Source organism: Malus sylvestris, chromosome 2, assembly GCF_916048215.2.
Source record: "Malus sylvestris chromosome 2, drMalSylv7.2, whole genome shotgun sequence".
NCBI classification, from domain to species: Eukaryota; Viridiplantae; Streptophyta; class Magnoliopsida; order Rosales; family Rosaceae; genus Malus; species Malus sylvestris.
In genome coordinates, this window is record NC_062261.1 from 17830739 (window position 1) to 17847680 (window position 16942).

Sequence of the window (16942 nt, forward strand, 5' to 3'; positions counted from 1 at the left end):
ATTCATTCCGATATATGCGAATTTGATAGAATGTTAACTAGAAATGGACAACGTTATTTTATTACCTTTATTGATGATTGTTTGAATTACTGTTTCGTCTATCTTATGAAAAATAAAAGTGAAGGTATTGACATGTTCAAAACTTTCATGACTAAAGTTGAAAATCAATTTAATCGTAAGATTAAAAGATTTCGTAGTGATAGAGGACAAGAATATGAATTTACTGAATTTGTTAATTTGTTTAAGTCTCATGGAATTATTCATGAAACTACTGCTCCTTATTCTCCTGAAATGAATGGTAAAGCGGAAAGAAAAAATCGAACTCTTTGTGAATTAACTGTTGCTACTTTGCTTAGTTCTGGAGCTGCTTCTTATTGGTGGGGTGAAATTCTGTTGATTGTTTGTTATGTGTTAAATAGAATTCCTAATTCAAAAATGAATATTTCTCCTTATGAAATTTGGAAAAATAAGAAACCAAATGTGTTGTGTTTTAGAACTTGGGGTTGTTTAGCTTATGTTCGTAAACCTGATCCAAAAAGATCGAAATAGGCTAGTAGAGCATATGAATGTGTTTTTATTGGTTATGCATGTAATAGCAAAGCATATAGATTTTATGATTTGAAAAATCATGTCATAATTGAGTCACTTGATACTGATTTTTATGAGAATAAATTTCCTTTTAATCTTCGAAATAGTGGGGGTTCTAATTCTTCTAAAACTTACGAACCTACTATTGTAGAACATAGTCAATCTGCATAAGTAAAAGAGCTCGAATAGCTAAAGATTTTGGGCCTGATTTTCATGTATATAACTTACAAGAAGATCCTAATACAATTTAAGAAGCTTTAACTTCTTTAGATGCAAATTTGTGGCAAGAAGCCATAAATGATGAAATGGACTCCTTGAAGTCAAATCAAACTTGGCATTTGGTGGATCTTCCACTGGGTTGCAAAACAATAGGTTGCAAATGGATTCTTAAAAGAAAATTAAAAACCTGACGGTTCAGTTGAAAAATTTAAAGCCCGACTTGTTGCCAAAGGCTATAGACAAAGAGAAAATATAGATTTCTTTGATACTTATTCACTTGTGACCAGAATAACTTCTATTCGTGTATTGTTTGCTTTAGCTTCTATTCATGATCTTGTTGTGCACCAAATGGATGTTAAAACATCTTTCTTAAATGGTGAATTAGAGGAAGAATTATATATGGATCAACCAGAGGGTTTTATTATTCCAGGACAAGAAAATAAAGTTTGCAAGTTAGATAAGTCACTTTATGGATTGAAACAGGCTCCTAAACAATGGCATACAAAATTTGATAGTTTGGTTACTTCGAATGGTTTTAAAATAAATGAAAGTGACAAATGCATCTATTATAAGTCTGAAATTAATATATGCACTATTATATGCCTATATGTGGATGATTTGCTTATTTTTTGTTCGAATATTCATGTTGTGAATAATGTCAAAACTTTGTTATGTGCTAGTTTTGATATGAAAGACTTGGGTGAAGCTAGTGTAATACTTGGTTTGAAAATAACTAGGTCCGAACATGGGTTTTCTTTAGATCAATCTCACTACATAGAAAAACTTTTAAGGCAGTATAACTATTTTGATTGTAAACCAGCATGTACTCCTTATGATCCTAGTGTAAAATTGTTCAAGAATACTGGCGACAGTGTTAAACAATCTGAATATGCGAGTATTATTGGTAGCCTTCGTTATGCTACTGATTGCACTAGGCCTAATATATCTTATGCCGTAGGAGTTTTATGCAGGTTTACTAGTAAACCCAATTTGGAGCATTGGCATGCTATAGAGAGGCTTATGAGATACCTTAGAAGGATGATGAATATCAGATTACATTATGAGAAGTTTCCTGTTGTCCTAGAAGGTTACAGCGACGCTGATTGGAATACCCTTTCAGATGACTCTAAAGCCACTAGTGGATATATTTTTAGTATTGGTGGCGGAGTTATGTCATGGAAGTCGAAGAAACAAACTATCTTGGCTCAGTCTACTATGGAGTCAGAATTAATAGCGTTAGCTACGGCAAGTGAAGAAGCAGGATGGTTGAGAAACCTGTTGTCAGATACCCCTTTATGGGAGAAACCGATTCCAGCAGTTTTGATCCATTGTGATAGCACAACGGCAATAGCTAAAGTGCAAAATCGTTATTATAATGGGAAAAGGTGACAAATACATCGTAAGCACAGCACTGTAAGAGATTACCTCTTTAAAGGAGCTGTAAGAGTGGATCATATATGGTTTGAAGAAAACTTAGCTGATCCTTCGACGAAAGGACTAGTGCGAGAAAAGGTTTGGAAAACCTCGAAAGGGATGGGACTAAAGCCCTCAGAAAATTGAGTCATTTGTGATAGCAACCCAACCTATAGACTAGAGATCCCAAGAAATAGGTTCAAAGGGTAATAACAAGTCACAAGTAATATGAGTGAAGTCTTGCTAATTTTAATTTGGAATATTATTCCAAGTCCATCCCTAAGAAGCATGGCATCCTGAAGCGTTTTTAGGTTGAGATTTTTTCTCTTAGTAAGGTCTATACTCTATGTTGAGTGGGATATCTAGCTACAGGAATATCCTTGATAGTCTTACCTATGTGAATGTGGAAGTGAGGCCGCTTACTATGAAATCTTGGGCAAGTTTCTAGAGTGTTCACTATACTGGGATACAAGCACATGGCCGTAATGTGCTGGCTTTTTGAACTTCACCTTAATAAAGTTATGAGTGTGGTGTTGTCAGAGATAGAGTTCAAAACTATAAGTTACTCTAGTATAATCTGTATCACTAACACTATGTACAGGTTCAAGTTGAGAAACACCTTTATTTATGCATAGCTTTATGATATGTTGCTTGATATATATTTTTTAAATAAAAACAAGTGGGGGATTATTGAAGTAATTATGTTTTTATTTAATAATATATATGTTTATATGGTTTTGATTTGTTTTATTAGAAATATTAAATATATTTATAACTGTCATTAGAAGTAATTTCCATTCTTAATTAACAAATTTGAAATGCTTTCTTTGAATAGAGAAGGTGGTCACGTCCACCTCCATATGTAATCTATCCGTTTTGATTCTTTACGTTTTCGTTTATTCCGGATTTCTAGCCTCTAATTTATTAATCCTTCAACGTCTATTTCTTTACTTTTGTATATAAATATAAGCTCCAAGTATCAATGAAAAATATAGAGAAAACTATAAGCTGTTATATAATTTTTGAAATTAAGTTTTGAGAGCAACATACTGAAAGGGTGCAAGTTTGAAGGTTCTTCCATTGTGCAAGGAAGAACCTTATCATAAGAAGGTTCTGGGCTATTTTATCCTGGGGACGACGTGGTGTTTGTGAACTGCTTGCACACTTTGGGCAGAGCCGCGAAACGTCTTAAAAAGAGCGACTTAGTCCGCGACTCATCCCAAGAATCATTCACCACTCAAGGCTTTTACATTTTTTCGGGTAACTTCGTTCCTTTCTATTTCAATTTACAACACTAACCACTAAAATAATCTACCATTTGCACCAAAGAATTTGAACTTAGCACTTCGAAATTGCGAGATACTGAATAAATTAAAATAAACTTAGGACAATCCCCTTAGCATAAATATATCATCATATTAAAAAATAAAAATAAAACTCTTAGGATCTATTGCTTTTTGACAATAAGTTTTTTTTATGAATGTGTTTTGCAGAAAATTTTTGAAGTGGTTTTAAGTTATGGAAGAGCTTTTTGGAGAAGCACCTAGCAAATTGTTCTTCATGAAACACTTCCAAATATAATTTTTTTTAGGGAACACTTGGGCATGTAAATAAAAATATCAAAGTGGTAAACACTTCTAACAAAAAATGTTTTTATTTTATATTTTTTATATAGAATTAAGTTTTCCATTCCTACGTAAACACATAGTACAAAGGATTTGTGGGAGCAAGAGAAGCCTCAATCAAAAACCTCCAAGAAAAAAGAAAAAAGAGCGCTTCATCAGCCATAAACATGAGTACTTTTTACAAAATCAAATATTTAATCTAGTAATATTTTTCTTCCCAAATTAAAAGATATCTCATATCCCCCAAGATTAAAGGATATCTCATCCTAGCACACTATCCAACCCTAAACAAACATTAAGAGGGTTAATTGAATGTGTTAGGAGAGGCAGTGACACACAAAGTAAGGTAGTTTACTTGCTGGATCATAAAAAAAGGTAACTTGCTTGCTTACTTAGTGCTTGACTTTGAAAATCAACTCCTCCTTGATTAAAAAAAAAATTGTTTAGTGTTGGTAAGATGGATTTTTTGAGCTAATACAAAATTTAAAGTTGATATTATTTGGTTGGTTACTCCACCAATCACAAAGTCCACTTTTTACCTAGAAAATATTCTCTTTACATACCAAAAAGTTTAATTTGCACCTGAATGTCACTTATCTTATAGTTAATTTGATGATTTTATTTTTATTTTGGTTGCTTGGTGGAGTTAATTAGTTTGGAAAGGGAACCTCTCCAGATCCCTTCCTCTTAATTCTCATGATCCATAAATTTGAGCCCTTGAAATTAGATACAACGGTTAAAATTATTATAACTTTTAATGGACACCCTGTTTTAGTAGTTTGATCAAATTTCAAGGATCCAGATTTATGGATCATGAGGAAGGGATCCGGAGAGATCCCTTTCCAATTAGTTTATTAGTCTGCATTTGCAACGTGCTTTTGCTTAGGGTCAAGACAGATCTAATTTAAAGGTGGAATATCCCTTAAAAAAATCACTAGTCTGCCATCCAAAATCTTGTGGTGTTTTCTATTTTACAACAATATGATAATTATTGTTTTTTTTAACACATGCGTTATTATCTTCTTTATGGAGAGGAGAAGTGGGATAAACCTCACAATGGGTTAGCCATAATAAGTTGGTTAGAGAGTCCAGGTGTTCGTGATAGGCGATGAATGGAGTAGTCGAAGCCAAATATACATCGACTGTTCTAGTCTTGACTTAGACTAAATCGAATTTGCTTTAGACGAAAATCAAACATAAGACCTCTTGCTTATATGAATACCATCAGACCATAGTACTGAGTGACCTATATAATAATTATATTAAAATATCTACAAAAAAACTTATTCAAATTTGGAGACACGTGGTGAAGAACACTGTTCTAATTAATTTGATTAAAATAAATCTATACAAAATACATATGTCAAACAATTGTTAACCAGAAATTGCAAACAAAATTAAGAAAGATGATTTTTTTTTCATACAATAATATATTTACATTAAAAGGTTAGATAATAAATTGATATCGAATTTGTCATGCCCCAGATTTAGACATAAGACTTCTTTTAGATCGTGGTAATAAGAGCATCTTGAACAGAAGATGGAAAATGTATTGAAATTGACATTTTACAGTTTTTGTTGGCTAAAAAGCTCTCCTTAGGAGATATAAAATATTCATCTTCATTGAAAAATGTAAATAAAAATACATATATACATTTTTTTTTTGTAATAACCGCGGGTGAAAACACCCATAAACTTACTCAAAGAGATTACTACTAACAAGGATAGTCCTAGGGATCTATATTAATCATCAAATAAACGACTCATAATCCATTCAAATGGATTCATAAAATATTAGTACAAAATTATATTATAACTCCAATTAACAAGATCACCCGCCACCAAGTTTCTCTCCTGGCAATCAATTCACATAATATACATATTTTTCACAATTTTAGAAGGTAAACCTTGTGAATTGAGAGTAAAAAATCGCCCATTTGGTGGGATGGATGAAATATGTTGTGATTAATTAAAATGTACTAAAGTTCAGTCCGTTATTTGTTGTGTCAAAATGTAAAATGAATATGTTAATTCATACTATCTATAGGGCACAATCACATTGAGCCCACCAAACAAGCTCTAAATGAAATTCCAAACTTATATATTTTTAATGAAATATAACCCACATTCACATCTCCCGAAGATAATGTAACCGTGATTTTTACATTTTAAATTTAGATCTCTATATTAAAGACGGTCTAAAGCTGAGATAGATAATATTTTTATTTCCATGGCTTAAGTTTCTTTGGATATCTTATGGCCTATGGTGACTGTAGCTTGGTGACCACAAAGGAATTTTAATTGGAATAGATAAACATCGAATGAGAATATTCTTAGTGGACCATGTAAATACTATTAAGATAACTAACATGTGAAGTGTGAACAACCTATTTATGTTTTCTGTCTCTTGTAAATTAAGAAATCCACCGTACACGTGGAACATATCTTATCCCCAGTAACCTAAAGTTATGTTCCAGAAAGTCTAGGTAGCAGAGCATCGTGCCTTTAACCTTTTATTTTTGTTCCCCGAAAGTCTAGTGAACAAAAGTTAAGCACTGTGCGCGTCGTGCGCGTCACACCAAATAAATGAGCCTAAAAGACAGCATGTGGCACCTATTGCCCGATGAGTGGACATATTTAAAATATCGATATTATTCTGATATTTTCATTGAAATTTTCGTGTTTTTAAATTACCGATATTTCCGATATTATCTATATTTTAAACCTTGATAAGAATTCTATGTGGTACTCAGTCACTCATATATCTTACCATGTAATGTATAAAATGTAAAATATTGTACTAATTCATTATATATAAATGATTATGGTGTGTTTAAACTTCTTTCATTAATTACTACATATTTTCTACACTCACAATGTTTGCCAGCTCGCTATATAATCAACTTAAATCAGTTAAATCCATCATGCAATGAATTTCCTTCTAATTTTTTTGTGATAAACTAATAGATAATTGACTAAATAAATATCCTGCAAAGTTTCAATAAAAATTTCCAAGTTTTTCTTACAATTTCCGTGGTTTTTATTCAATTTTTATCGATATCGATAATATCCCAATATTTCCATTGAAATTTCCGTGTTTTTGGACTACCTATATTTCCGATATCATCGATATTTTATACCTTGCGTGGAACACGCAGGTTTGCTAAACTTGTTTTTTTGTTTGGCTTTGATTATAGGGGTTTTAACGAAAAGCTTACGGTACTGTTCACTTTAACAAAAAATCATATTTTTACACTAAAAAGTCAAACCTGGTATTATTCACTTTATCTTTTATTTTGTCCTTATCATTAAAACTCAAATTTTTCAAACCCTTTTCATTAGTTTTTCTTTGATTACATACGCTTTGTACAATTGGTGAGCATTATCATCATTTGGTAGTCATGAAAAAAAAATATTTTTAAAAAAGAATGGTCTCTCTTAGGGGTGAGTTTAAAAAATAAAAAATCGAAATAAATTGAACTGAAGAAAACTGAACCAAACTGAAATTGGTTGGTTCAGTTTCGATTTTGGTGGTCTGATCGAACCAAATGGATATATATATATATATATATATATATATATATATATATATATGTATATATATATATTATTAATTATTAATAACATATATTATCTTCAAGTCAACTTGAACTCAAGTTCGAACTTCATTGGAGGTCAGACTTGTAGTCTGTTCTATGTTTCTTTCAAGCAATGAGCCACATGATGGCATAACCACAAAGTGGAAGATGCTATAACCAGAACTGAAAGCAAACAAATGAGTAAAAATAAAACAACAAACACACAGAGTGGAAGATGACATAACCAGAATTGAAAGCAAACAATGTTCTTCAGTTGTGCAATGAAGTGGTGATGATTCCAGCAGCTATCGGATAATTCAAGTCCAAGAAATTAAAGAAGAGGACAAGAATTGTCAGTCTGAAATCAGATAATTTAAGCAGGGAAATGCTTCTGAGATTGTTCATTGTTGTTGTAAAACAAAGGGACAATGCGATTGATGTGAAAGAAATTTTTAGACCTATATATGCAGGTCTTTTGCATGAACCTATGGACATGAGATTTAATGAATTGGTGTTCCAGTGACTATATCGTTTAAAAAAAAAAAGAAACCTGAAACGTACCGAAAGCGGACCAGAAAAAAACCAAATCGAAATTAAACTGAAACGAACAAAAAGCGAAAAAAATGAACCGAACCGAAATTTCGGTTTTGGCAAAAAACCGAACCCACCCCTAGTCTCTCTTACATTTTTTTATATGTATTATCGAGTTTCACTTACATATATAAACAGGCCTTTCATAACACGTGATATGAGAATAAGTAATCATGTTTAAAGACATATTTGTCAATTTGCTTCCTGAACTTGTATAGATCTGTCAATTTCCCTCATGAACTTTAATTTTAGTCGATTACCCCCTAAACTTTATATTTAGCCAATTCCCCCTTGAACTTTAATTTTAGCCAATTGTCCCTTAAACTTTTATAAATAGCCAATTCCCCCCCCCCCCCCCCCCGACACTAGATTTTAAAATTTTTCATCCAACTGTCCATCCATTTTGATCACACGGACAACACATGACAACTGTATGGGGGCAAAAATAATGAACATTTGGATGAACATTTTTAAAATCTAACGTTAGGGGGGAAATTGGCTATTTATAAAATTTTAGGTGGTAATTGGCTAAAGTTAAAGTTCAGACGAAATTGGCTAATTATAAAAGTTCAGGGGTAATTAGCTAAAATAAAAGTTCAGAGAGGAAATTGGAAACTTTATACAAGTTCGGGAACAAATCAACAAATACCTCAATTTAAATACAAAAGTTAGTGCAATGACTAAATTCCCTAATTTGTAAAAAACGCACAAGGCATCCCTTTACACTTGTTTGGATGGAGAATTTTAAATTTTCATATGATTCTAAATGACGGGAATTACAATTCCCAGTAATTGAAACCCCGTCAAGTGAAATTTCATTGTTTGAATGTTGGATACATGGAAATTGCAAAATGAAGGGAATTACAAATTTCATTGTTTGGATATTCCCTAGAATTTGTATTCCATAGAAGAATACAAATTTGAAAAAATAAAAATGTTAAACTAGTAACAAAATCATCAATGATAAAGGTCATCAAACCAATAATTAAGGCTGCCAAACCCGCACTAAAGGAAAACAGTCTAAATTTTTCAACAACTAAGAACTTCTCAAAAGGTCTGCAATAATATTTTATTGGAAAAAAAAGGTGTGCAATAATATGAGAAGAGTTGATTGAAGTAGGAAAATTCCTGTAAAGCACACTTGCAAATGTCAACGAACATTCGTGACATGCAGGACTCTTATTCTAACTAATGTCTTACTGAAAATCACTAAAATGAGAAACATAATGAAAACAATCTTATGTGCCTTGTGAAGTAAGCAATAATACCATATTCTTTTTCTTCTCAATTGGGAATGTCTTCAACATGAGAAATTGCTTGTCATTTTCAATCAACCAAGCACATGCTTTGATTTGTTCTTCTTAGCTGAGATCTGGTATTGCATTTACTTCATCATATACCTCTGTTGGATCAAGTTTCTTTGCGTCTACAAAAATATAATTTTGAAAGGATGAAGCTATCTTGGCAAGTGAATATGCAATCACATCTTTAGGGGTGGTTCATTTTCTTTTTGTATAAGGCACATCAACAAAACTTGCTGGCTTTCTCTTGCATTGAGTCTTTTGACCAGTGGCTGAAATAGGTGAAATCTTATTAACAATTTCAATATCTTCTAAACTTTGTGTATCACCAACCAAATCTATATGATCAGATTCATTATATGGAGGAGTCATAATCTCAACAGCTTCTAAACATGTTTCAGCACCCTCACCTGTGGCTCTATCTTTGCCACATAAATCCACTATATCATAGTTTGGAATGACCTTACAATGAAAGCTTTTAACACAATCATGTGACTACCAATCAAAACATAAAAGATCAAAAAGCAAACCATAAGTATAAGAACAATTAAAAGAATTTCACACAAAAAAGAAAAATAATGAATTTGTTACCTTCACGTACTCCTGCCAGACAGGGTCTTCATCTACACTCATCATCTTTTTGGTTGCATCCCAATTAAATCCACTTTGACTTAGTATATCACTCACTATTGCACAAAACTTTTTCCAAGACTTCAGACAATTTTGAATGTTATCAACAATTATATGAACATCAAATTGAGCAGATAATATGGCTGCAACAGAATTATAAGCAGCTATCTTCCAACCACCATCTCCTTTGTTTCCCAATCTTCCTTCTTCACGAAGAATGTCAGCCAAAGCACGTTCCATATCTACATTCCATCTAAAATAATTATTTTCCTCTCCTTCATTTTCAATTTCTTGGTTCTCTTTCTTTCTCCTTGGTTTTTGTTTGCATACTGGTTTTCTATTAGATCATTCCATTGCTCCTAACATAAAAATATATTATTGAGACATTAAGTCACTCATAGACACATTCATAGTAACAATCCGAGTATCAGCTCATATTTATACATTCATAATTATATGGAACTAAGCTACAAAAACTTGAGTATAGTTGCTTGAAATAGACATACATTAAATGATAACATAATGGACATAGTTGCACGCACATTATCTTTTAAAAATATAGCATTATAAATCAAACAGAACATGTTCAAGAAACACATAAATCCATAGTATTCATATGAAATCCACATTCATTATGACAATACAAACTAAAAGCAACAAATTTTCCATTAGGAATTATTGGCAACTCTTTGAGCTTGATAATCGTGGAACACCAGCACTGCCAGTGTATCCTGAAACGCAGTTTATTTGAAGATTCTTTGAGAAGAACACTCTTACTATACCAATGCATGACCATGACAAAAACATATATAATTGTATTAACAATAATTTTCCTTTTTTTGCTTCCTATTTTCCTCTTCATTTATAGCACACTTTCACTTTAACCTCGTTAGCATGTCTACAATATGAGTAGTTTCCATACCTATTTGAATGTATGAACAAAGATGTATTGTGATATGCAACAAATATTTATGGGATATGCGACTTTCTATTTAGCCAAAAGTTGTAAATATAAATGTAAATACACAAGGTTTTTGAGGCAAGAATGAGGCGATGCAACCAAAAAACAAATGAACTAACACCAAAGGCACAACATCTGATCAATCTTAGCTATTGTAAATGTGACCATCGTAAAATCATGTATTTGATATAGATGGGATCTCTGAACCCCCATAGGACTATTGTAATCCAACATTTATTTATACTGCTAAATGCAACAATGAAAGTCAAGACTTCAATCATACTAGCACCTGTATTTTAGTTTTTTACAATTAACCTTCAAAAGCACAATATATGTAACAAGGAACTAACACCAAAGGCCATCAAAAACTAAAAATGGAGGACTGCTAGACTATGGATTTTCCTTTCTTCCTTTGAAGTGAAGGAAACAATTTAGGGGAACAACCAATAGCGTGCTTTTAAGTAGTATAGAAAGAGTGTATTCCCTCCCCCACCCAGCCCTCCCCCTCCCCCCTCCCCCCTAAAACCATCACCAAAAACCTTCCACCTTTCCCAGATAAGGTTAATTATAGACCCAGTAGACAATTCAATCGGAGAAAAAACATAATAAGCACACCAAACATAAAACTATCAACAAAATTCACAATTCTATGATAAGTATACCCAAAAAACCAAAAATAATTCAAGAAAGAAAAGAGTAGAGATGCTGACCTATAACAAAGGAAGAAGATGATTGCACGAGCAAAAATCCCTTGGAAGATTAGAGAGTAAACAAAGTGAAGATGCAGCCCTTTTACTGTGAATTTGGCAGTATACATCCCAGTTTGGCGCCCTAATCCTGAAATTTGGCATGCGCAAGGTTTCCCTGCAGATGAATTCGGGATTCTCATCGTTGTTGGAATTGGGAAATTACACCTCTTTAGACCGAAATTAAGCTCGGAAATCTTCATCCCCAATTTCCACCTTTTTTCCCTGTAGAAATTGCCTTTTCTCGCACTGCAAGGTTCCCAAACGAGGGAAAATTGCTTTTCCATCTTGAATTCCCTAGTTTAAGTGAAATTCTGTTTTATTTTACCATATCCAAACAAAGTGTTAAGGCTCATATTCTATGTCACTTTGCCTATTTCCTATTTCTCTTATCTGATTTTCCCATGTTGTGTGATTTAGTGGTATGTATTTGGGATGGATTATGGAGTGGCATGGAATACAAGTTTGTTAAACTTTTCAAAAATGTTGTTTTTACTATTTGTTTGTACCATTATTTATATCATCCATCTAATAGAGATGTGATCTACATGTGTTGGTTGGCCGTACCTCTATTAGAGAGATGATACAAATAAATAGTAAGTGTAGTACAACTCTAAACTTTTGTAATTACTTTTGGCTTTATTATTTGAATGCTGTTAAGGAGACCATATTTATACGTGTATCATCTCATATGGCAAGTAATTCAGACAACCAACATTCGATAAAATAAATTCATTAATTGACGTGGCATGTGCATGTCTGTTAAGTACTAGGTTTAATGTTTGGCTTCCCTTGTCAAAATTTGTAAGTGTTACCACACATGCTCATAATTTAGAGTTAGGGTATAATTAATATGGAATTACTATTGGGATTGAACTTGTCAAAGCACCAGTCATCTTCAACACAAAAGGTTTGAATAATACATTTGCATATGCATATCAAGCTTATTTTTCTAGATTCCTTTTGTTTAGTGTACTTGTCTAGTTAGAAATTCCTTATGTTGTCTAGTTGTCTAGGCACGCAAATTAAGACAGCCTACATGGGCCATCTAACACCTTTTCCCATGCGGGGATTTCTCACCCTTGATCTAAAAAGGTTTCTTTGGATTGTGACATATGTCTCCTTGTTCCCCTTATTTGAAACATCCATCTTTCCCATTAAAAGGGTTTTCAAGGATTCATTTGTATTTGGTTAGGTTATTTACATTTCAAGAAGAATAGTGCATTTAGTCTAGAGTTACCTCTTAAGCTTTCAAACCGAATCCCTAGCCATAAAACCATCTCATGCACAAACACCCAATCACTGCATATTAGGGTTGCATTGTTTTAATGGTTTTGCATTAAGCTTTTAGTCTAAATCTAAGTTTCATATCCTTCATAAACCAATCTCTCGGATTTATGTTAGGTTCTTCTTCAACTGTTTGACTGGACAACCTGACCAGTCATCTGAATTCAGATCTCATAAGCATATCATAACATCATATCATTGATCGTGTTGATCTTAGTACCACAAAGTGACGAGTTCAGGAGGAGCTGCCACTTCGTGAAGATTGAAGGAGTCCATCTCATGTAAAGCAAGGTTGCATAAAGGTAAAGCTACTTCGTAAATAGGGATCTAGGAATTGAGCTTGTGTGGTCTTTGTTTGAACCTTTGTTTACACTAGTGGATTGGACTCAGTGGAGAGTCCTTAATTTTTTAACCCAAAAGTGGGTTTTTTAGGCCAAAAACTTCCTTGTGTTTAATACTTTACAAAGCTTTATTTATAACCTTTGTTGGAGTTAAACATTGTAGGGTTTGCTAGTATTGACACTTTATTAACCAAGTGAACTGAAGTACTAAGACTAAAACTTAATTGAAGTTCACATTGTTAAGTTTTAACCTTTTAAGTTTGATTGGTTTATATGCTATTTATACCATACTTAGGGCCTCCGTATTTAGATCTCGTATAAATACTTGGGAGACTTAAATGTAATTATGTAACAAAGGAAGGGGCAAAAGTGTAATAAGTGAGGAGTCCTTATTCTATAAAATGACCCTTCACCCTCATAATTAGGGGATGCCAATTCCTAAGCCCTCTCACCCCCTCTCAAAGCCTCACTCTCATTACATAGGCTCTCACATTCTCTCCCTGACTTCTTAGAGAAATATACAATTAGTGTGGACGTAGCCCAAACCTTGGGGTGAACCATGATACATCTTGTGTTATTTATATTTCTTGCAGATTCACGGTCAGATTTACGTTATTCCAAGACCCCTCCGATTTTGTGTATACAAAGCTTCCCAACATTTGGCGCCGTCTGTGGGAATCGACACGAAAAACTATGTCGGTTCTCTTTCATTTTTTCACCTCCACCGTGAATCTGCAAAATCACAGAATTTGCAAAATCACAAAATTTGCAAAAACCCAACACGGGTTGTACTCTTTCTGCGACCGCACAGACCTGTCGTTGGTCTCAGTTCTGCACCAACTGCATTGACCTACCAGTTCTCAATTCCTACCTCCAGCTGTCACAACTCGGCCCCTAACTTATCACTATCCTCTTCGGTCAATCTTCGACCGCCACGTGCCCGGCCTCCCTCTCTCTTCTTCTTATTCGTTTTCTTCTCCGTCTCTTTCCTCATACACTGCTCCCACCCACAGATGATCAAAGCTCTCATTCAGCACCATAAGGGCTTTCGTCTGCCGCTCTCATCCATTGATCACCTGGTTTCCTCATCGAATGAAGCAAATATCTAGCTGGTAGCTGCTTTCCTGGGACTTGCACATGCTTCTTTTAGAAAAGGCTTGGCTCTATTTATGCTATTTCCATCCACTTGGCCATAACTTTTCTTCGCGAGTATCTTTCGTCTCTTCCTGGGAATCCAATGGTAACTGGGCGTGAGATCCAAAGCTCGTTGGACGGATCTCGATGGAAGTGTCTTCACTAGAATTAACGGCAACCATGCTAGTAGTCGACGGCTATCCCCTCGTGGACCTCGCTCTCTCCACGTGGATCTCGCTCTTTTGACACGTGGACCTCACAGTTCTGTTCGACAGGGCCATAAACCCGTCTACCAAAAGTCCCTCATTCGCCCATCCTCTGCTCGGCATCTCTGTTGTTGACTCGGTCCACCAACTCATCGGAGTCCGAGTCACGAAACTGGAGGAGCTGAACGGGGTCACTGCCATCGTGGGGAAGCTCGGGAAGCGGTGCGCCGAGCCTGCTTTACAGGGGTTCGAGCACGTATATGCCGACTTCATTAATGGGGTTATCCATGTGAAGGAGTTGGGGTTTTTGGTAAAAGACATGGAGAGCATGGTAAGAAAAATGGAAAGGTATGTGAGTACAACTTCGAATTTGTACAGCGAAATGGAGGTTTTGAATGAGTTGGAACAAGTCACCAACAAGTTTCAGAACAATCAGCACGAGGAGATGAATTTCAGAACCAGTGGGCGAAGCAGCCGCCATTTATGACCTCTTCCTTCCAGTTCCGTCATCGTCATCGTCCAAAGTGGACGAGCTTGAGGCGGTCCCACTGAGGACGTATTGTGTGGATGCCGAAATTCGCGTCGACAGAAGCAGTGGAAACAGAATAAAAAAAAAGAAAAAAAGAAAAAAAACGGCAAAGCCCAAAATAAATGGGCTGGAATGTTGTGTAGAGGCGAAGGCCCATAAGCCCAAAATAGCTCCAACTAGGCCATCAAAAGTACGCCCAGTACTCCACAATTATTCGGCAACCTGCCACTATTACCACCAATCAGGTGATCAAAAGTACGCCCAGTACTTCAAATTATACATGAGCATTACTCATGTCAATTACACATAAACATTCATAAGCATTACTCATGTCAATCATACATAAACATTCATGAGCATTACTCATGTCAATCATACATAAACATTCATGAGCATTACTCATTCAATCATACATAGACATTCATGAGCATCACTCATATCAACATTCATGAGCACCACTCATATCAACATCGATAAGCATCACTCATATCAATCAACATAAACATTCATGAGCATCACTCATGTTAATCAGCTTCAAAAGCTTCATTTACAGAGCTCTAGCTTCAAAAGCTTCATTTACAAAAGCTCTAGCTTCAAAAACTTCATTTACAGAGCTCCAGCTTCAAAGCTTCACTTGCAAAGCTTCACCTACAAAGCTTCAGTGCAGGGTATACAAATACCACCTCCGAACAACCACTACTTCGGCCCATACATGGATTCAATTTGAAGTCTCCAACTAACAGACTCTATTGACCGAAGACTTGGGGGACTACACTATGTACCATATATTGGGCCTCATGAAAAATACTTGGGGCTCATTCATGTACTGAGGAGTGAGCCCTTATTTTATAAAAGGGACTCCCTCACCATCATTAGAGAGCATCAACTCTAACCCATTATTCATGTATTGAGGAGCGAGCCCTTATTCTATAAGAGGGACTCCCTCACCTTCATTAAAGAGCATCGCCGCCTGCTAAGCAACCGACTCGCTGTGAGCATCACTTCTAGCCCATCACTTATGTATTGAGGAGCGAGCCATTATTCTATAAAAAGGACTTCCTCGCCTTCGTTAGAGAACATCAACTCTAGCCCATCATTCATGTATTGAGAAGCGAGCCTTTATTCTATAAAAGGGACTCCCTCAACTTCTCATTCACCTAATACCATTAATGGTATTAAAGCCTTGCTCTAGACATACATAAAGTCATCATGTTGCTGGATCGTGTAACTGTCATCCGTTCTTTGATGGCGTGAACTATATGGTGGAATGAGAAGTTTCAAATATTACTTGAGGCGCATGACTTTCTTGTAGTTGATTACCTTACTCTTGAGTGAAGGGCTCTCTCTAGAGCTGTTGATGGGGAATTGGTGATCAAACCTAAAAGTGAATGGACTACTGATGAAATGACATCTACCATGGCAAACAACAAGGCAAGAAATACCGTTGTATTTGCCATATCACCAACTCAGTTTGCTCATATCTGTTACTGCACAACTGCCAAGCAAGCTTGGGATAAACTCCGAATCTTTCATGAATGTGACAAACAAGTGAGAGATTTGATGCATCAAATGACCCTATCAAAGTTTGAAGATTTAAGAATGCTTGAGTCTGAAACCTTCTCAACCTTCTATGAAAAAGTTGAAATGTTTGACGAATGAAGCTTTCGGATTAGGGAAACTTATCTGTGGAACAACGATTATTAAAAAAATTTTAAGTTTTTTGCCCAAGAGGTTCTAAGGAAAGAAGGTTGTCATCCAAGAGTTTCAAGATTTAAATGAGATTAAGCTCGGAA

General features: G+C 34.8%; 1 pseudogene; it reads right to left on the reverse strand.

Annotated features, from left to right (window-relative positions):
* Positions 1–9252: 9252 nt before the first annotated feature.
* Positions 9253–9951, reverse strand: LOC126601842 (uncharacterized; annotated as a pseudogene).
* Between the last annotated feature and the right edge of the window lie 6991 nt (positions 9952–16942).